Consider the following 23,545-nt stretch of genomic DNA (forward strand, 5'->3'; position numbering starts at 1 on the left):
TGGTTCACAACACTCTCTCTTCAATAACATTAGTTACTAAAGAGATGAAAGAAAGAAGATTAATAAAGGCGCTGGCTGTTGCTGGCTCTACGTACTGTGCGTTAAAGAAAACTGGATTTTTTTTGTTTTAATCATGCACCCAGGAGGTAAAATGATGGACTCATCTCCAGAGGGTTTAGAGCACTTAACCAATGCGATCTTGTTACTTCTCAGGACAGGACCTTGATGTCTCTGTTTCATAATGAGTGCAATTTACCAGGAGGAAGTAAATAACTTGTCTCGAATCTTGATTTTAAAAACTCTTCTTTTTGGATCCCCTCACTGTTAGGCACATGTGTGGGCTGCCTCTCCGTATTGACAGCTTTGTGGTTTATCTAGTGTGGCTTTCAAAAGTAAGACTTTATAAGACTCAAGGTAAAAAATGTTGAAGATGTGAAGGTAAAGGGATGTATTAAAGGGATGGCATTAGGGTAGTGGTTATAGGGTTGGAATGGAATTTTCTCCTGGTCTGATACAAAGTGAATATAGAGCTGGAGGAAACTCACCCATAAAATCAGGCCAACATCACATGGTCTTCTGATAAATGTAGAAAATTGTGATGATGGATTTTCTGCTTCTCTTATGTGGACAATTGCCCCAATTCTATGCTATCAGTTTTCAGTAATAAACAGATTGCAAACTGTGTGTGTACTATGCTTTGAAACTGAAGAATTAGACACTTTAATATTCTTTCTCATAATTATACAAGGGGAATGGACACTCAATCAAAGACTGACAGAGCTCACTAAACTCCAGAGATTCTCACAGTCCTCAAAAGGGTCAATAGGAATATTTGTCTCAAAACTTAAAAATCACACACCCTCTTGTTCAAAGGCTGCCTACGTGCCTGGTATCTACACACCACAAACAATGCACACTGGACTCAGGACTTTATCCCCAACACCCCCCCTCCACCCCTCCACCCCCACCCCCCCTCCAACCCCCCTCCACCCCTCTCCACCCCGAACTTTTTTTTTTTTTTTTTTTTTTGCAGTACGAGGGCCTCTCACTGCTGTGGCCTCTCCCGTTGCGGAGCACAGGCTCCGGACGCGCAGGCTTAGCAGCTATGGCTCACGGGCCCAGCCGCTCCGCAGCATGTGGGATCTTCCCGGACTGGGGCACGAACCCGCGTCCCCTGCATCGGCAGGCGGACTCTCAACCACTGCGCCACCAGGGAAGCCCCACCCCGAACTTTTGACAGCAAAAGTCCCATACCCAAACCATGAAGAAGCAGGAAGCTCAGACTGCCTTTCTGTCACATCCTGGTAGCTGCAAAGTGAACTATTTTGTTAGGAAAGCTAGAAGATCACAATGGGGCAACACGTTAACTTCGTCACGCTTACGCAGCAAGAAAAAATGACTGCTGGACTGGTTGAGGTCCCCTCTAACAAAGACGACCGGAGCTAAATATAAGAAAACAACTAGGGCAGCATGAAATACGTGAGCCGAATGTTTGCTACCTCCGAGTCCAACAGAGTCACGCTCTTAAGTATTCATGGCTGTGATGGACTCTGTCAGAGCAAGGCCTTGTGGTGAGATGAGGGTTGAAATAGCAGATTGCGGGGATTCATGCTTGCACTGTCATTTTACCTGAGAATTACTCCGTTTGTTTCTGTTGTCAGGGCTATGAAACATTTCTATTTCTCAGAGATATCTAGGTTGCTACGGGACATTTCACAGTTCAGATAATGGGCACTCGAAGAAGCACACTGAGAGAAAAGATGACTTCATGTCAAGACAAGGTTTTGGGAGTGAGCTGAAACCACTGCCTGTTTGCATATTAATGAGAGGGAGCAGGTGGACCCTAGCAAATGGAAGCACAGAGGGTGGCTGGTGAGATAGCTTAGGGGTTGTGCAGACCCAAAGGATGTGCTGTTAAGTACAAGCTAATGGGGTGATGCTTTAGATTCTACCAGGTACAAGCGAGCCATAGGAAGCTAAGGGCTAGAAGTATATATTTCCTTTCCTCTTCAAATATAATATTTCAGCTGGCATTATAACCGTAATCAGTGATGGCTTATTAAATAGAAGTATTGTTAATTTCCGCATAAAGCAGTATAACAGTAAGAAGTTACTGAGGAATATTTCGATTTTAATGCGGTCCAGTGTCAGAATAGCATCATCAAGAGTACAGGGGTGGGCTTCCCTGGTGGCGCAGTGGTTGAGAGTCCGCCTGCCGATGCAGGGGACACGGGTTCATGCCCCGGTCCGGGAAGATCCCACATGCCGCGGAGCGGCTGGGCCCGTGAGCCATGGCCGCTGAGCCTGCGCGTCCGGAGCCTGTGCTCCGCAACGGGAGAGGCCACAACAGTGAGAGGCCCGCGTACCGCAAAAAAGAAAAAAAAAAAAAGAGTACAGGGGTGAAGTCAGCTGTGGAGTCAAGCAGTATGGGTTCAAGTTGGCCTCTCCTAGCCCCGTGACTGTGGGCAAGTTATTCATGTGTCCTTCCTGAGGCTCAGTTTTCTCAGTTGTAAACTGAGGATAATGTAGGTTTCCCCTCATTGTTATAGTATAATGTTATGTAAGTAATTTAGTGTTGTAAGCAAAAGTGAATAGATGAAAATCTGTGTTAAAAAATAATTTTTGCTCAAATATTTCGATTTTCTGTTTTTTAAGCAGCTGTTTTCTGGCGCATTTGAAATATTCTCTGACTTATACATATCTTGACCTAAGCACATTCTACAAATCTACATGTAATCATAAAAAGTGTTTGCCCTGTTCCCACGGGCTGGGTTTTTTCCTCCCTTCTGTTCTATCAAGAAGCCTCAGCTCAGAGCTGGGAGTCCCTACATCCCTATAGGGAGACTCAGTCCCCGGCAAAGAGATGGCCTGTGGCAGGGGACATCCTTCAGCCTTTTTCTGTTGGATTCCTGCAGCACGGGAAGGGTGTGACTCCAAGGGTGTGTGTGGTGTCCGGAGGAGCAGATCAAGCTATAAAGTAGACGTTGGGAATTTTAGTAGCACCATAGGTATTTAACTACTTGCCCATTCTCTGGTATGAAAATGATGTGGATAAATTATAGGGCAGAATTCAAAATACACATAAAGGCTTTAAAGAAATTCGGTGTTTGAGGTGGGAATAAAGTAAAATTCATAATGTAAAATGTAGAAGTATCCTACCCTGACATTAAGGTAATGTGAGGAAATTGTAGAGAAAGTCAGTTAGCTCTGTATTCCTAAAATCAGCTGTTGCCACACCCACCATGCAGGACTACTCTTAGCTTTGTTGGACTTTTCTGAGACTCATCCTAAGGAAGTAAATGGCTTTGTTTGATTACATTTTCTGATGAAAAAGAGATAAGGTGTTTGCCTTCATTTGTGTTTTTTTGTTTTGTTTTGTTTTTTTCCTGTACGTGGGCCTCTCACTGTTGTGGCCTCTCCCGTTGCGGAGCACAGGCTCCGGACGCGCAGGCTCAGCAGCGATGGCTCACAGGCCCAGCCGCTATGCGGCATGTGGGATCTTCCCGGACCGGGGCACGAACCCGCGTCCCCTGCATCAGCAGGCGGACTCTCAACCACCGCGCCACCAGGAAAGCCCCCATTTGTGCTTTTTAAAAGCTAACCTATTCAGCTGAATTATTATTGGTTACTGTTCTTTATGCTTATTAATCTAGTGGTTATAATATTGTATATTTTTGGGGCTTCCCTGGTGGTGCAGTGGTTAAGAATCCGCCTGCCAATGCAGGGGACACGGGTTCAGGCCCTAGTCTGGGAAGATCCCACATGCCGCGGAGCAACCAAGCCCGTGAGCCACAACTGCTGAACCTGCATGCCACAACTACTGAAACTCATGTGCCTGGAGCCCATGCTCCACAAGAGAAGCCACTGCAATGAGAAGCCCGTGCACTGCAGTGAAGAGTAGCCCCTGCTCGCTTCAACTAAAGAAAGCCCGCACGCAGCAATGAAGACCCAATGCAGCCAAAAAAAAAAAAAAAGAATAAATAAAATAAATAAATTTAAAAAATATATATTAAAAAAAGGCACAACTCTTTAAAAAAATATAGTGTATATTTTTTCTCATCCTCTTCCTTCTCCTTTTTTAATAACCAAATCAAGAATTAACATTCTCCTGGCACTTATGGGAAATATAGAATTAGCCATCTAATGCTGTATTAGGCAACTATTGTTGTTTATAATATATTCATGGATTTTAGATAAGTAAATAAGTTAAAGAAGAAAAATTTCCTACTTTTGAAGCTATGCAATTTTAATTCGACCCTATAATCAATTTCTTAAGTTTAAATATTTTTGAGATGAAGGAAGAAAATAAAAACCGACAAATAAGTAAGCCCCTTTGACTTGACACCTTGGATTGTATTTTAACCACATAAAAGTTTTAGCACGTTGAGCCATTACCTCATTGAGTTATTTTTAAACAACCAGGAATCTTGATTTCTGAATCTGTATTAAAAAAGAAAGAATTGATTTTAATTGCTGGGTATAAATTATCTAAAGCAGGGGTTGGCAAACTACAGCCTATGGGTCAAAATTTGTATGTGGCTTGTTTATGTACGGTTCAAGAATTAAAAATGGCTTTTACCTTTTAAAGTGTTGTAAGAACAACCAAACAAAGGACAATACTCTACAGAGACTCTGTGGTCCACAAAGCCTAAAGTATTTATCATTTGGTTTTTTACAGGAAAAGTTTGCTAACCGCTGGTCTAAAGGATTACACAATTTATTTTCTTTTAATTCCTTTTAATGTTCTCTCTTCCTATAAATGTCCTCATCCTTTCCGGGACTCACTGCTGTTTGGTTGTCCGAACCGTTCATGGAGTATGGTTTGAGTTAACAAACACAATGTGTCATTACTCATAAAAAAAAAAAAAAGTGCCTTATTCTGCTCCTTTCATGGCTTCTTACAGTAACATTTCGAATCCAATCTCTGACCTTTATGCTTACTGCAATGAACCTACCCTGATCTTGAGTAGAGTTTTGTTCTCTGTCCATAATTAATCCAGAATGTTATTAAGGATTCATTGTCATTAGTGAGTGGTAAAGAAAAGCAGGAACACTAAAGTTTGGAATACTTGTTAGTCCTCAAAATATATACACATACGATGCAAAGAAATTCTTTTTCATAGTGAGGAAGAAGGCCTCAGGAATTAACCAGTTAAGGAAAAAGCCTTTTTGCTTTGAAAAGGGAGGGAAACAAGAGCAATCCGGTGGGTTGGGAAAATGTGTTGCTTTTATCTTCAGTGGAAATGGACATGTGAAAAACACAATCCTCTTCCTGTGGGAAAACAGAAGACCAATTCTCAATTTCTCTTCCCCCCCATCTCTTTTTTTCCTGTGACCAGTGGTTGTTTACCCCTCAGAGTCCAGAACATGGGCTCCTGTAGACATTCTGGCCCCAGATATCTGACTTTCATTTGTACCATTTCATACAGAATTCTTTCGTTTACTGAAGAAAGGCCAACAGTCCAGTGCAAAGGAAAAGCAGTAACTAAAGAAAATATGATCTAAAGTAAGGTGATTTTGAAACAAATAATGATACTAAAAAAGGCCAGAATAATATTGTAACCTGTTATCAGACCCCCTCAGGTCCATAAAAAGTTTTCTCTTGAGGTCTTCTTAGAATTTTCTTGTTTGTTTTAAAAAAACTGGAAATAAGTTATGTACATATACTCTTAGGTAATAAATTTTATTCAGGAATTGGTTAAGTCCCAGATCATTCCATTTGCAATTCTCCTAACTGCCTAATGATGTTCTCATTTTGTCATTGGTTCTAATGAGGAAACGAAGAAACAAAGGATCAGACTAACAGTTTTTACATAGACAGGCAGAGTTTGGGCAGGTTCTTTAAAAATTCCCTTTGGACTTTGTGGGAATGGTACAACCAACCACGAAGCCATTCCTGGAATATTTACTCTTGTTCAGCTCTGGAGGATTCCTTGTTGTCACATGGACTTGGAGAAATACTTGGTCTTGTTTCCTCGCAAAGGGGCCCCTTCCCATGGTGCCGGCTGCAGCTCTACACTGACCTTTGATGGAAGGCGACACCCACTTCCTGGCTGCCAGCTAACAACTTCCTTAATACTTCTTTTAAGGAAGCAAATTTCAGGGAGTGGATGATCAACCAAACGAAGTCAAGAAGAAAGAGATTGTAACAAAATGAAAAAATAAAGTAATTTTGGTTACTTTAGGAAGAATCCCATAAAGCTACAGATTCTGATCTGTTCCATTGACTACCAGATAAACTTTCAGATATGGATAGTGTTACAGAATGTATGATTAGCAAGATCAACCCCTTACATTCTTTAACACACAGTGCCACATCACAACTGGCAGAGCCCTAGACCTGGAATCAAGAGATCTGGATCTGAGTCACTGAGTAGTTGTTTAAATAATAGTGCGTATGTGAAGATGTGCAAACTTAGTCTGTTCTAAGTTTCAAACTCACCCTTCTTCACCTTCTCTTAAACGTGCACCATATATTCCAGACTCCTTTCCTGGAGGTATTGATGGGAAATTGGAAGTCTGGAAGAGTGGGGGAAAGGGAGAAGCTGCATCACCCATATTTTGTTCCCTAACCACACGTATGAACACACGTGTGTGTGTGCACACAGACACAGCAGACACAGACAGACACACACGCAGAGCTTCTGGCAGCCCCTCCAGCATTACTGGCTTGTGACAGTGTTTAGAATCATGCCGGCAGCATAGAATGTGCTCGATTGTTGTTAGCTATTATTATTATTGGTTTATGCACAAAAATGTTCCAGCATTAGATTAATTTGGAAAGGCTGCAACCTCCCTCTGCCTTTCCTGTGAGGTTTATAATAAAAGTGCTAAAGAGTTCTGCATTAAAAAGACAGTTCAACTTTAGTTACTCCAGCATTCTGTAAACCTATTTGAACACCAAGATTTTCCCCCTCAAATACACCAAATATTATCTTGTAGAAGTGGGGTTCTGCAGAAGATGTTTTTGAAAATGACAACCCAGTGAGACATCTGTGGAGTTCTGGGACTTAATCCCAGAACTGCCTCTTTACTTTTTATATGACCAGAGTGGGCTTCTAAGCTCTAGTGAACCCCCTCTTGGTTTCTTCACGACACTGTCAGTTCCTGTCAGTTCACAATTTAGGGTGACCCTCGATCACCCATGCCTTTGTATGATCCCCTCCCCATGAATATGACTTGCTTCTAACCAACAGAATATGGCAAAGGTGATGGCTTGTCACTCCCGTGATTATGTTTCCTTATATGAGACCCCGTTTTAGCAGACTGGAGACAGAGAAAGAGACTCTCCCGCTGACCTTGAAGAAGCAGTTGCTATCATGTGAACACTATTGAGAGAGTCACGTGGCAGAGCACTGTGGGCAGCTTCTAGGACCCAAGGGCCTCAGTGATACAGCAGCCAGAAAGCAAATTCTGCCAACAACCACGTGAGCTTGGAAGAGGATCCTGAGCTCCGGAAAGGAGCATGGCCCATCTGACACCTTCATTGTGAGACCCTAAGCAGCGAACCCAGTTAAACCATACCCAGACTCCTGACCCATGTAAACTGAGATATAATAAATGTATGTCATTTTGAGCTGGTAAATTGTCATTCTGTAATTATAGCAGCAATAGAAAACTAGTCTAGTTGCCTACCAAAACCCATTCCCCCTCCTTTTTCATTATTAACAAAACCTAAATTTCCTTCAGAATGTCAAGCTGCCCAGAAAAATACTTTATTTTCCTGAATCTCTTTGCTGAAAAGGGGACAAAGGGAACATATCTAACCTATGAGTTCTGAGTGGAAGTCTGAAAAGGATTCTTGAAGGCTTGCTTTCCTGATGAAAGGGAAAGATACCCTGGTGCTCTCCTCTTCCCAATTTTCCCCTTTGAATATACACCTATGTAGGGAGCTGTAGCAGCCATATGGGGCCAAGAGACTCATAAAGATGACAGCCTTGACCTTGTTGAACCACTTAATCAACACTAGCTCCTGCCTACTTCCATTTATCTTGTTATGTGGGAAAAATAATCCTATATATTTAAGCTACAGTTTGTTGGGCTTTCTGTTATTGGCAGATGAACACATTCTTTAATGGTTAACATACTATATGATTGTTGTGAAAAGTGAGTAACAAAAACACAGAGAAAGCATTTACTGCAGTGCCTGCCAGGGCTGGCCTTTCTGCCTCACACATGTGTGCATGTGTGTTTGCTCGCTTGCTTCTCTGCTCTTTTACCCTCTTTCAGTGCTCTCTCTTGCCCTTGCCCTATCTCCATTCATTCATTCATTCATTCGTGCAGCAAATATTTACTGAGCACGTGCTAATTCCTGGTGCTGTGCTAGGGCCTGAGGATACAAACATAAATAGGACACACAGGTTTCCATCTTAACATTTCAGTCCTGGCCTCATTAGAATGAGAAGAGTTTAATGATTAATTAGCTGATTACATGTTAGTGTGATTGAGTTCCATTTGCAATCTCAATATATGTCTGAATTAATGATTCTTAACCCAACTTGCCATAAATGCCTTTACTCCCAGATATAGAAATTCCAGGCATTAGCGAGCAAATGATGAGGGTTTTTTGGTGTGGGGTTGGAGGGGGCATGTGAAAGCAGGTGATTGACTGTGGATGAAGAAAGCTATCTCGTTTGTTATAAATAATTTCTGGAGCCTTCCACATGTTTTCTGATAGTGCTTTCTTACCTTCCACCTACCTGGCCACAGGTCATTCTCTGTCCTGTCTGGTAGGTGTACTCCAACTCTGACCCTTTCTACCTCTCTTTTGGCCTCAAAATTCTGAGAAACATACCATCTGATTTCAAGTAGATTTTATTTTCTTTACTGTATAACACCACTGTTGTACTATGAACATCTGTTCTGGGAACACCATTCTAATGGTCTCTATGTCATTTCTACCTTTGGTAATAATGACTCAAACCAGTAGTGTAACAATAGAATTCATTCTCTTTGTTAAGAAGGTATTTCTGTGCCCTTAACTAATTATTCACTACTTATTTCATTTTTATGTACTTTACTGCTCTTTATATGTTGATTTGACCTATCTCAGACTGCAAGCCAATTGAGGGAAAGTCTGATACAGTTCTATCATGTTATATTCTGGAAATCAATGAATGGTGATAATGGTGGTGATGGACTTTCTCTGAAGCTCTTGGGAGCTAGGCCTGTGATCATTTAGGTCTGACTAAAATATGCCTAATTCTTCTTTCAAGTACCAGCTACAGGATGAAGCAGAAGTAGACCCAAAAGGACATAAAATGTGTTGAAGACTATTTGTAGTTTGTGAACTTAAGCTAATTAACATTTGAATGGCCCAACCGTGATCATCCTGAGGACAAATAAGCAAGAGAGACTGAGGCACACCATCTGGCTACCATGAGACCATTTGTTACCATGGTTAGAAGGCTGCACAGGAGTTCTGGTGTTCTATTTGCCTGTTAGTGGAATCACTACCAACAACTCTTTTTCCCCTGAGTTCAGAATCTATTGAGAAAGATACACACCCACAGGAGTCAGGCAATTGGAGAGCAAAAGGTCACCCTTATCACCAAGACTGCTGCTGGGGGGACCTCATGCTTTGTCTGTCAGTGAGGTGGACTTGCTAATAACCTCAGAGTCTCTGTCAGCTCTGGCCAACTGCAGCCCCTGCCTCCTGGGGCTCACCTGAGCTATGCTCACATAGCAGAGCAGGGCAGGCAGGCAGATTTTGAAGGAAGAGCACACTCAGTTCCTTCTCTCAAACTCACCAACAGAACACTCACCTCTCTTCCCAAGGCAGGAGGCTGAACAGGGCCGGGACTAGGGTGAGGCAAGTGAGGCAGTGTAGTCTTTATGTAAAATTTTGATATTTTGTTCATCTTAGATTTTTTGCTTGTATTTTGATTTTTAAAAATATTGTATTAAAATATTATTTTTCTCGATTATTGAGTTTTTGGATGCATCCTTAAATTTCTTAATGGAGGCGAGCACCTCAGTACCCTCATCTGCATCCCAGTCCTGCAAGAAGATAAAAGGGTAAATGGATGGAGACCCTTCCGGATAGAAATGTCAGGAGCAGGGGATATATTCCTACCCTGCTGGATGGATGTTCAGGAGCTTAATCAACCATACCCTACTGTAATTGTACTAAGATACTCAGGTAGTCGAGGAAACTTTTCTTTCTTTAGCCAGTATGTTGGATCTCTGTTATAAAAGGAAAAACAAAAAGCAAGACAGGTGTCAGTGATACTAGAAGGTGATTATAATATTCAGTGAGGCTACCAAATAAGGATGGTTCTAATGGGCTCAGAACCAAGTCGTTCTTTGAAACAAATACTTGCTATGCCTTGCTTTTTTCTTAATTAAGATTCAGAAAATATTTGAGTATGTATACAAACATTATGAAAAACACAGATTTGGATTTGTGGCATTTAATGCATGAATGTGTCCAACTAAGTCTTCAGGCTATGACCATCGGAGGAACGGCCTGTTCTGTGACGAGTGTGTGCCTGCCTTTGGAATTCACAACACATTCCAGGAAAATCATATCCTAACTAGTTTGGTTGTTTATGCCAGAGAGGGCATTTCTGCACCTCGTTTTTCAACTCTAGTTTGTTTACATTGAAGCAAAACATTCTTACACAGGAAGACTAGACACTCTTTCTCAATGGAGGGAGGCTTCTCTTTTCAGGGTCAGGAACTGTATGTCTGCAAAGTTAATTATCACAAGACTGTAAACCAGTCCTTCAGTCTCCAAGTCTGTGTCTCTGACCTTTGCCAAGGGCATAGTGCCACCAGACATACCACAAGATATGCAAAGGACGGAGTCTAACTTGAATAGCCTTGTTAACTTGTTTTCTGATGCTGATATGAAGAGTCTCATCATAAATCACGGTGCATTTGAGAGAGAGCTCAGTTCAAAAGGTGGAATCGTCTAGTATCAAAAATCTTATCTAATTAACTGTGACATCTTTAATTCTTTCAGCGGGACCTGTAAAGGAAAGCCTTTCACATTTAGGCAAGATCTAAGCAAGGGATTGGATGAAGTTCATTAGTTTTGTAGTCTTGTGAGCTTTGACAAATCAAAAACATTATTTCTGATCTATAGTTTACCTTTAAGCAAGATCTAATATCATGGTTATTGGACAGGTTCAGTCAATTACAAAAGCATGGGGCTTCCCTGGTGGCGCAGTGGTTGAGAGTCCGCCTGCCGATGCGGGGGACGTGGGTTCGTGCCCCGGTCTGGGAAGATCCCACATGCCGTGGAGCGGCTGGGCCCGTGAGCCATGGCCACTGAGCCTGTGTGTCTGGAGCCTGTGCTCCACAACGGGAGAGGCCACAACAGTGAGAGGCTCGCGTACCGCAAAATATATATATATATATATATATATATATATATATCATCAAAATTTATATCACCTGTTTCTTTATACGTCGTTAAATGGTGATACCAGAAAATTAAAACTTACATATGTGGCCCACATTCTATTTCTCTTGGACAGTGCCAGTCTTGATGTTTTGGAAGTAAACATCATGAAGAGAGACACATATAGTTTGTGCATTTATACTTCCTTTGAAGCACTCCAGAAGCAGCACTAATTTACATAAAACCCCTGTGAGGAGGATAGGAAATGCCTTTTACTAACATTTCAAGGAAAATAACTTCAAAGAATGTTGTTGTCATGACTATGATTCATAAATCAGAGAAAACTTTGGGTTCATGCTTCAGAGAGCAAAGCATTCAGGGACAGCTGTTTCATTTATTACTAACTCTTCCTCAGTCCAGTTTGAAACCAAAAATCTTGGGGGAGGGGTGAAGAGTGCTGTGGATTTGGGGAGTTAGGTGTAGGTAGTAACTTTTACAATATACTTAGCAGAGAGTAGGTTCTTAACAAATGTTTGTTCAATCAAGGAAAAAGGACTTGTGAATTTAGGTTAAAGCCTCCTGTTGCCAAAATACAATTGGCTGTACTGAGGGTCGTGGAGCAATATGACAATTCAAAAACTCATTGCAGTGACAGTGGTTCCCATTCCACCATGGCATGGCTACGCTAGGTCCAGTGGCAGCCACAGCATATGTCAGATATGAGGAGTCCCGGAATTAGTACAAGGGTGTAGAGTTCTGAGAGACTAGAAGAAGTGAGAAGTCGGAGGTCCGAAGGCATCAGGAAAGGATTAAAAATGCATTCTGTGACAAGGATTCAAAAGGGTTGGGAAGTGAGGATTCAAGATGAGCTCCAGGTTAGTGGAAGAGCCACTCCCAGAGGTCAGCTTAGGTACAACATCTTGAACCTGACAGAAGAGTAGGTCGTGGTGCCATGAGTTAATTCCTGGGAAGCAAAGTTTGACTCAGCCAGGAGCCTCTGGTCCACTTTTTGCCTGAGCAGTAACTGGTTCCAGGTCATGTGCAGGTTTGAATGTCCCAGTGGCAATAGGAGCTGACATCAATCGATTGCAGATGGGATGAGATAGTAGCTGAACTTAGGTTCTGACAGACTCTCTACTGGTTTGGAGTTTTGCCATCCAAAATGTGAGCCAAGCTGCTTTAATTACTCAGCTGTGGTTCTGGATTGGAGGGAAAGGACCAGAAGTGACGGGCTTTGATACTCTCATGTCTTTTCTCACCACTGGTTAAAAGGGCAAAATTCTTTTCAGCATTACCACAGGTACTAGACACAGGCTACTAGGTGACCTAGATGTGTAGTTAAACACTCCTTTTTTCTTTATGCTCTTGGCAGAACAGAAACAAAAGAAAATGTTTGGCTTATTTTATCATATGTAAGGACTATCTGCTTTTACTATAACGATCTATCAAATAGGCTTAATTGAAATAATCTTGCCTCAGAATAACTGTAGGATAACAAACTTGAAAGCTACTCTATTTAACTTTGATTCTGTAATATATAGATAATGTCCAGCAGAGTCATACCTTCATGGACCTGAACCTGTGATCTTAATTTGGGTTGAAATAATGGCTTTGGTGCCTTATTGTTTTTTTTTCTTCCAGTTTTATTGAGATACAATTGACATACAGCACTGTATAAGTTTAAGGTATACAGTATAATCATTTGATTTATATACGCAATGATTACCACAATAATTTCAGTGAACATCTGTCATCTCATATAGATATAAAATTAAAGAAATAGGAAAAACTTTTTATCTTGTGATGAGAACTCTTAGGATTTCCCCTCTCAATAAGTTTCATATATAACATACTGCAGCATTAATTATATTTATCGTGTTGTACATTGTATCCCTAGTACTTGTTTACCTTCTAACTGGAAGCTTGTACCTTTCAGGTGCCTTTACCGATTTTGACTAAATGGCAAAAGTAGCAGTTTAGGCAGCAGGAGCTTAAGAGATGTGATCACCCTGTTGCTCTGTGGGAACACATGGGGTCTTTATGCGATTCTTATTGATTTGAAATCAAATTGGTGACCCATATTAGTCTAACAGCTGCTCTGGGACCATCGTTAACGATTTAGTGATAGAGTTCAAATTATAAGTGCGACTTTTTGTTTCCTCCAAGAATCTGAATTATACCTTCTTCCTAAATAACTTCCATGCAAACTTGGTCTCTCTTAAAAAGATGGGCTCATCTCTACTCCATTACTAGAAATGTGACAAATTATAAAAATAGATACAGCTCTCAGATTTGACAACACCTTTCCTCAATACTGAATGTACATTGAAAATGGACATCTTCAAATTCTTGGTTATGGAACATCTGAACAAGCACAAATACTTCTACAACCCATAATTGCCAGTTTGAACCATAAAAAAAAAAAAGCAAAAAAAACATGGCTTTTGTGGATTAAAGACTAGATTTCAAGCACCACCCCAACCTCTAATACAAAATCCAGTAGTCTTATACATGCAACATAAATCCACATACACTATAATTATTGTGGTCAATTATGCTAAACCAAGCACATAGTTTTTCCTCAAACATTTTCGTAAGCAAAGAAAAAATTGCCTCCACGACTCATTTTTAGAGATGGGCTAACAAGTTCGGATCATGTGAGAGCTAACTAACTTTTTTTTTTTTTGCCTCCACATTTAAGATGTGTTCATGTTCAGGGGAACCTAACTAAACTAACTTTCTGTTACCTTGATTGGGACCAGATGAAAAGAGACTAAAAAATAGGTCAGAGCTTTTAAATCCTGAGGATATCTTTATAATAAGCAGCTACTAAGTAGTTTATGACCAGATGCCGTCTAACGTAACACAATTTTTTAAAGACAGCTTTGTGGGACTATAAGTTACATACCATGACACTCACCCATTGTAAGTATACAATTCAAATATTTTTAGTAAATTTATACAGAAGTGTAACCATTACCATATTTCAGTTTTAGAACATTTTCATTACCCCTAAAATTTCCCTTGTGTCCATTGACAGTTCACCCTGCTTCCACCCACAGCTATAGGCAACCACTGACTTGCGTTTTCTCTCTATAAATTTGCTTTTCCTAGATATTTCACATCAGTGAATTGTATAATAATTATGCCTCTTGTGTCTGACTGCTTTTTTGGGGACTCATCTATGTTGTAGCATGTATCAGTTGTGCGATCCTTTGTTGAATAATACTCTGTTTTATGGATACACCGCATTCAAAATATCTATTTACTAGTTGATGGAACCTTAAATTTTGTCCAGGTTTTGGCCATTCTGAATAATGCTGCTATGAACATTCATTTACATATCATTGAATGGACATATGTTTTCTTTTCTCTCCCATAAATTCCTAAGAACTGACTTACTTTGCTGTATAGTAAGTTTATGTTTAAATTTTTAAGAAACTATCAAACATTTTCCAAAGTAGATGTGACATTTTACATTCCCATCAACAATATATGAGGGTTCCAATTTCTCCAACACTTGATATTGTCTGTCTTTTTGATTATAGATTCTAGTAGATGTAGAGTGGCATCTCATGGTGGTTTAAATTTGCATTTTCCAAAAGACAAATAATGTTTAACATCTTTTCATGTGCTTAATCAACCATCTGTATATCTTCTTCGGTGACATGACTTAAAATCTTTGGCCCGTTTGTAAGTTGAAGTGTTTGTCTTTTTATTATTGAGTTGTAAGTGTTCTTTATATATGCTGGGTACAAGTCCTTTATTAGACAAATTTTCTTCTGGTCTGTGGCTTGCCTCTTTATTTTCAAAACTGAAGTACAAATATTTTAAATTTGATGAGGTGAAAATGTTTTAAATTTTAATAAAATCCAATTTATCAGTTTATCAACTTAAAATTATTCATAGGCTCTCTTAAAATTATTCTTTGTATTTCTAGTGCCTAGTATAACAACAGGTTCATTCTAATTATGTAATAAATATTGTTTCAGTATATCCTGTGTTTCAAAAAGTTATCAAGAGCCCAACTTTTAAGAAAGCTGTTCTACATGGTGTATTACGGACAATCAGAGGTAAGCATTTTTAAAATCTATGTGTTCAGAGAAATAAGATTATCAGATGGATTCTGAATTTAGCAACAAACCATTTATTCAGTTTATATTCTGGAAAGACACTGAACTATATGCTTTACATGCATTTTCTGTCATACTCAAAACATGCCTCTGCAAGAGAGGTAACTGTTAATATCTCTGTTTTATAGGAAAGAAAACTCAGACTGATACTAAGTGAGTTTGACTGAGGCCACATAGCCATTTGCAGTGGGAAAGAGAACAGGTCATTTCTAAACTTAACATGAAAAGAAGTTATAGCTTCAAGGAAGACAATTAATTCAGTGAGCACATCCGTATTCTAGGAGCTATGGATACAGGAGGGAAAGAAGAGACAAAATATTCTGTTGTCATAGAATTTATATTCTACATACTTATATCACCTGCACTAACAAAACAGATGCTACTCTAACCAACATTTAAAAAACATTTAGCATTCAACTCACCTGAGACAATGAAGACAGGAAAAGATAAAGATGTTGAGTCATATAGGCATGGGAATGCTTCTTTTACCCTTCATTTTTTTCTAAGTGGTAGCTGGGAAACAGCAACAGGTTTTCATGTACACGTGGCTTTGCAGGCAACATAAACTGGACCTGGAGTGACCAACTGTTGGCCATGATATTTGTCAGAGTGTCTAAGCAGTACCTATGTGTGCTACGGCATGCTTAGGGGAGAGTCGAGAGGAAGGAAAATTGAGAAGAGGCAAGAAGCGGGTAGGAAAATAGAAAATGCAGTGGGGCAGAGAGAGAACAAGGATAGTCATTGGCAAAAGCACCATATAAGGATCCTCCTACTGCATGTCGAGGGTAGGGACCTGCCCATACTGATCAATATCGTATGACTTAGCACAAAACAAAATGCTTATCACTTAGTTGGTGTTCACTAAGTGTGTTAGAAATACGACTTACTGAAAGAAGGCTACCCATTAATTCAAAAAACATCTGTTGATTGAGCTGATATCCTAGCCATAGTGTGAGGTCTTGGCCTCTGTCCTCAAGAGATACATAGAATATTTGGGGAGAGAAACATAATCAAATTATTAAAAGGAAAGCATGTTATGTATTGTAACAGATAGATGAACAAAGTGCTCTGAAATGGTAGAAGAAGCTACTTGCTCTGTCTCAGGGATTGGGGAAGGCTTCATGGAGAGCATGGCATTTGAGCTAGGAAGGCTATTGAAGGCATGGTGTGGAGAGAGTCGTTTGAGAAAGGATGAGAATGGCACAGTACCTAGAGGCACAACACACAGACAGAAGACATTGGGCACACATGTGGGGCTTGCAGGCCAGGCTAGAAGTTTGTATTACAGCCTGGGGCACATGAGAGGCAATAGGATCCCCCATGAATTCACCCTCTGCTTCGCCATCAGAGAAATCTTCTTAAAAATGTAAGTTTTATGATGTTAATACCCCTTTTAAGCCACAAAGCCACTCAGTCATCACATAGTATTATGAAATATGGGTTTCCATAGATAGACACCAACATGAAGGTCCTACTGTGGAAGCGCTAGTCCACACAGGGCATTGAACTTCTATGGTGGCCTCAGCCCCACCTCCTGGTATCCATACCCTAGTGTAGTCCCCTCGTACACTGTATTGGGATAGGTCTGTGTGACCAGTGGAACACAGAGGAAGTGATAGTATGTCACTTCCAAGGCTAGTTTGTAAAATACATTGTGGTATCTGTCTTGCTCTCTCTCTTGGATGGTTTGCTCTGGGCGAACCCAGTCACATTTTGTAAGGATACTCAGGTAGCCTATGGATTTGCCTATGTGGCAAGGAATCTTAGTTGCCAGCAGCCAGGTGAGTGAGCCATCCTGGAGGCAGACTGTCCAACCCCAGTCAAGTCTTTGGATGGCTGCAGCCCCAGTTGGCATCTTGACTGCAACTTCATGAGAGAGTCTGAGTCAGAGCCACCAATTCCCAGACCCACAGAAATTTTGAGATGATAAATGTTTGTTGTTTTAAGCCATTAAATTTTACGATAATTTTATGTAGCAATTGATAAATTAATGCAGTCATTGATCATACAAAGTCAGAGTTAGAAGGAACACTAGAGATTAAGTAGGGCAGGCACTGATAATTGGCTTCAACATTTCCCATGAAGCTTGAAGAGATTTGTGGAGTCCTTCTCCACTTGTACTGAACACGCTGAAACCTCTTTACTATCCCTGATTTCAAGAGAGGCAGGGCTTGGTCCAAGCTTGCATGTCTTAATTAATGATAAGAACTCCATTTTCTGACTATAAGCCAGGCTCATACCACTATATTATGTTACTGTCCATGAAAATTACTTAAGTTAACCTCTTTAGTTTATATGGGATACACCCATTTGCTAAAGATCAGTCTTTGAGCTTGTTAAGAATTACTCATCTAGGAAGAATACGTTATACTGCTTAAGAAAGTGGAAGATAGTTTGAATGTTAATTGTGGTAGCTGAATAATGGCCCCCAAAGACATCCAGGTCCTAATACCTGGAATCTATGAAAGTTACCTTATATGGCAAAAGAGATTTTGCAGATGGAATTGAGTTAGGGATCTTAAATTGGGGAGATTATCCTGGATTATCCAGGTAGAACCTAAATATAATCACAAGTATTCTCATAAGAGGGAATCAGAAAGCAATTTGATAAAGAAGAGGAGAAGGCAAAGTGATGTGAAACAGGGAGAGAAAAGATAATGTGATTCAGGGCCATGAGCCAGGGAATGAGGATAGCATCAATTCTGAAATAGATAAAGAAAGATTTTCCCCTAGAACTTCCAAAAGGAACCAGCCTTGCTGACCCTTTGATATTAACCCACTGAGACTGATTTTACAATTCTGACCTCCAGAACTGGACAAGAATAAATTCGTGTTATTTTAAGCTACCAAGTTTGTTATAATTTGTTGCAACTGCCATAAGAAACTAATACACTAATCTTATCTTCAACATGTCCTAGTTCTGCTAGTTTGTGCAAGACAATTTTTCTAGGACTCTGTCTTCTCATCTATAAAATGGGAACAATAAAGTGTCTATTTCAAGGGGCTGTTAGATTGAATAAGATCATTCATACAAAGTGCTCAGCAGAGGACCTGGCACCTGGAAAGTTCTTTGTAAACTTGGCTATTGATTTGGTCTAGACAGGAAAACTGCAACATTTAAAAAAAAATTGTTTTTTAAATTTTATTGAAGTATAGTTGATTTACAATGTTGTGTTAATTTCTGCTGGACAGGAAAGTACCTCAGTTTTATATATATATATACATATATATATATATATATATATATATTCCTTTTCATGTTTTTTTCCATTATGGTTTGTCACAGGATATTGAATATATTATAGTTCCCTGTGCTATACAGTAAAACCTTGTTGTTTATCCATCCTATATATAATAGTTTGCCTCTGCTAATCCCAAAATCCCAATCCTTCCCTCCCCTCCTTCACTCCTTGGCAACCACAAGTCTGTTCTCTATATCTGTGAGTCTGTTTCTGTTTCATAGATAATTTCATTTGTGTCCAATTTTAGAGTCCACATGTAAGTGATATCACATGGTGTTTGTTTTTCTCTGTCTGGCTTACTTCACTTAGTATGATAATCTCTAGGTCCATCCATGTTGTTGCAAATGGCATTATTTCATTCTTTTTTATGGCTGAGTAATATTCCACTGTACCTATGTATCACATCTTCTTTATCCATTCATCCGTTGATGGACATTTAGGTGGTTTCCATGTCTTGGCTATTGTAAATAGTGCTGCTATGAACATAGGGGTGCATGTATCTTTTCGAGTTATAAAAACTGCTACATTTTTCGTCTCCCTTTGAAAACTCAAGTAGAGTACTAAGTAGTCTTGGAATATAGAAACGGTTGAATATTTGTTAACTATTCTGTTGTTACCATTCTATCAGGAACCCTAAAGTCCATTTGCTTCATCCTCTCTGATTGTCCTTTCTTAAGGGTGTTGATAGCAAGATGGGGAAAAGGCAAATAGACTGGAAAATAAACATGAATGAGAGATCTAACAAGGATTTTGAAAGGATTTCTTTGCTTATTATCTGCTTTCAGAGAACGGCACACAAAACAGGTGAAAAGTTATCCTATTTATAAAGATCTCCAGAGAGGGAGTGTCTGCAAGGTTTCTTAGTAATTTCCCTTGGTACATATGAAGACTGTTCTTTATTTTCAAAGACTGCACTGAAGGCTGTGCACTCTTCTCTATAAAAATAAAAAAGGAATGGTTTTGTTTTTGAAAGCTGCTTGATATACAATGATGCCTAGAATAGTCTACTATAAAAGCAGCCATGCATTAGTTACCTGGCCACGTGTCTAGTGAAGCTTCAGGACCACTGAAGGTGTGGAGCAGCCTAGCTGTGTAAACCTTTTCTTTTCCTTATTCTGGAATAAATTTCAAAAATTCATTATTAAAAAAACTTACAGTCATCATATTTACTTATATTATTCATCCCTACAACTCAGTTTTCTTTAGGTGCTTATATCTCAAATTTCAACTGATTCAGCCTTTCTATTCTTTCATTTCAATGTACTTATCACATTTGCATAGATTAAGTGCTCTCTAGTTTCTCTCTGAGCCCTGGTGGACAGGAATAAGATCTACATCATTCTCTTGGTGGAACTTGTGCGTTTTACAGATGACACTGTAAAATGAAGTCAAAGGAACAACTTTTTTTTTTTTTTTTTTTTTTTGCAGTACGCGGGCCTCTCACTGCTGTGGCCTCTCCCGTTGCGGAGCACAGGCTCCGGACGCGCAGGCTCAGCGGCCATGGCTCACGGACCCAGCCGCTCCGCGGCACGTGGTATTTTCCCGGACTGGGGCACGAACCCGCGTCCCCTGCATCGGCATGCGGACTCTCAACCACTGCGCCACCAGGGAAGCCCCAAAGGAACATTTTTAAAATAGGGTCTGATCCTGTTAGACCTTCATTGGATGTCTGTCCATTTACACAGTAAAGAACTGAGGAATAACTTGTATCATCAGGACAAACAACTGACATAGTCAAGGCCAGTGATTTTCTGAAGCCCCGCAAAATCCTGGTCCTTTTAGTTGGGGATGACTATGGAAACAAATGAACTGGGCTCATTGATCTGGCTTCTAATGCCAGACTGAGGCTCACCAAAAGGGCTAAAGACCAAGTTCTCGTCTATCTCTGAACATACCTCAACCCTGGACATTGGTCCTCAGTCACTGAATTCCAAGTTTGCCCATCACTATGGTTAGCAGTACATTAGAGGAGGGAGTGCCTTTTTCCTAATTTGGCCAGGGTTGGTTGATAGCTGTTGATCAAAGGCAAGTCTGAAGACAGCTGACCAGGTTGTCATTGTCTCTAATGCAAAGACCCAACTACCTAAATTGATAATGGAGGCAAACAAAGCTCCTGATCGAAGTGACCTTGTTTGGCCAACAGAGATTGACAGTTGAGGCAGAGCTCACCTCTACCTTAAGGGGATTTACTGCCTCGCAGGTGCCATCTAATGGTGGCTGTTTAACAATACCCGTAGTAGGTCTTTGGTGACAGGTTTAAAACCACAGGGTATAAGCCAAGCAAAAATTGCTTTCCCTCCTGTAGATGCTCTCATTGTCTAAGGTAGGCAAGGAATGAAAACAGGCGCCTCCAGAAGGTGGTGTTCGACCTCTCTCCAGATAAGAGGCTCATGCCAGCCTTTGCTTTTGTGGGGAATCAAAATTTAATATATAACCTGAAATCTTCCCAGCGTATTGAAGTCAGATCACAAATTCTAGAAGGGAAGATGAAACTTTCATTTATCTTCACTCTACACATGAAGAGTTACTGTGCATAACTGTCTCAGCCAAAATCTTGTAGATTTTGATGCATTTTATCTGTTTATACAAGATCAACAATGCTTGGCTACACTCACAGTAAACACTGAATCCTGTTTATAGAGGAAGGGCAGTGTCTGCGGGTAGCATGCGCAGAGCGCTCCAGGCTCCTTTTTTTTTTCCTTTTTCAGAGACTCCAGAGGAATGTGCCTTTGCACCGTTTTACCAGCAACCCTAAATCATGATTAATTTAAAGCCCTTTCTCTCCTTGGTTAAGCCTGACATAAGCAACTGCTTTTCTGTCACATTGATTTTTTCTGTCCTTGTGGATTCAAAGGCAGGGTTGAGTCCTCCTAACAGGGTGAATTCTCTGACAAGGAAGTTTTGCAACCTAATTTACAGATGGAGTCAAGCTTGTCAGTGAGTGCCAGAGGGGAACTGTTGCAATCCGCTGGTTAAGTATGTATTTAATAGTGTTTATCCAAGCAAGTTTGTGATTTCTTCACTGTCTCCAACAAATATGTTATTTGTAATACCTATCTTCTCCAATCTAGGTGTTTGAAAAATGTGTCTAACATGTGTGGGCTAGAATACATTTTGTTTTTCTGTGGGTCTATTTATTGAACAAAGGCAGTCTCTGAGGAACTATCAGAAACTGCTTGCCATCTTTCCAAATCCTCTCTCTCTGCAGTGACCATGACTTAATCCTGAAGGAAAACAAGGTAATCTTTTCAAATAAACATTCTCAAGGATGTTTAGGGGGAACCCAGTAGCTAGTATGCAGAACCATCCCAGTGATTGAAAATAGTTATATTGTGGGAGTACAATTACAGTAAGTTGGAGTGTTTGTAAGCATTCAGTATTTTCAGATGATTAACAATAATAAGTTAAATTGCAAGCAAAGATTGTGTGTGTGTGTGTGTGTGTGTGTGTGTGTGTGTGTGTGTGTGAGTTCAGAGAGTCATCCAGGGTGTTTTTCTCATTGCTGTTGGTGGAAAATGAGGCACAGAGGGAAATTCAAAACTTTCACTAGGTAAGGGAGTTGGTAAGGAACATTGGCAACATTTAAACCTAAGCCCTGTTAGGTTTCACTGGGCTAAACTGCTTCTTGTGAGAGTAAGTAAGAGAGAGAAGGAACATTTGATCGTTAAGTGAAAAGAGAGCACTGAAACAAATACACTTGGTTACATGCAGCTTATTAGCACAAATTCCTAGTCTCAAGGAGCTTGGCCTGCAATAGGGAAAATATAGAGTGTGGACTGAATAAACTCAAAATTACTTGGATGATCAAATTAATTAAATCAATACAGATTATGTGCGCTGGAATCTACCATATTACAGCGTAATTTTGTATTTTTAAAACATTTAAAATATTTAATTTTCAGATACCTTCCTTTTTCCCTCTTTGGGCTGTAGGCTTCTGAAGGACAAACCACGTTTCTCATTTGGGCCTGGAGTCTCAGGATGTAATGCTGATCCTGGCACAAATGAAGGCAGGAATGATTAAGTGAATGAATTTGGTCTTGATTTGACATTTTGATCTCCCATTGTTTGTGGTCCTGATGTTCTTTAATTTATTTATCATTTGTTGTTTAAGGTCCGTGTGCATTCAAAGCATCTTTCTATGTCCCCACCTACACATGATATAAATACATCATCACCTTGTTAAAAATCTTAGAGCAGTCCATTGCTTGTTTCTGTCCAACAGAAGTACAATGTGAACCACGTGTGTAATGTAAAATTTTCTAATAGCCACATTAAAGAGTAAGAAGAACAATATCTTTTATTTAACTCAACCTATCTAAAACATGACCATTTCAACATGTAAATATAAAATTATTAAAATACATTCTTTATTCATACACATTTTTTGGAATTAGGTGTATATTTTACACTTAATGGGCATCTCAATTCAGACCTACCTTCAGACTATAATGCAGGTGATCAGATTCCCAGTGATCAATGGACACACAAGGCCATTGTGGTCAGAATAGTTCTGTAGTCATATGTAAATGTAGCGTATATTTCCCCCTGCTTAGCATGCAACCCCTGTTATTATGCCCACTGTCAACCCCTCTAGTTTGGAAACACTACCATCCTCAGTGGTCTATATGAAAACTGAGGTGACCAACCATCCCAATTTGACTAGGGTTTCCTGGGACGTAGGACTTGCAATGCTAAAACCAGGACAGTTCTGAGTAAACCACAAAGGCTGGTCATCCCATATATAACCCATGCCTGTTCAATCAATATATTTTATCCTCCAGGCCACTGAGAGTGGATCAGACATAGCGTCCATAAACCTG

At 40.0% G+C, this 23,545-nt stretch overlaps 1 long non-coding RNA gene across 1 annotated transcript in view; it reads left to right on the forward strand.

Moving 5' to 3' along the window:
• Positions 1–9,898, forward strand: part of LOC125960696 (uncharacterized) — a 337,743-nt gene extending 327,845 nt beyond the window's left edge. The window contains exon 10 of the long non-coding RNA XR_007470626.1: positions 9,216–9,898. This is a non-coding gene — a long non-coding RNA (uncharacterized LOC125960696). The remainder of the gene's footprint in view (positions 1–9,215) is intronic.
• The last annotated feature ends 13,647 nt before the right edge of the window (positions 9,899–23,545 follow it).

This window comes from Orcinus orca, chromosome 12 (assembly GCF_937001465.1).
Source record: "Orcinus orca chromosome 12, mOrcOrc1.1, whole genome shotgun sequence".
Classification (NCBI taxonomy): Eukaryota; Metazoa; Chordata; class Mammalia; order Artiodactyla; family Delphinidae; genus Orcinus; species Orcinus orca.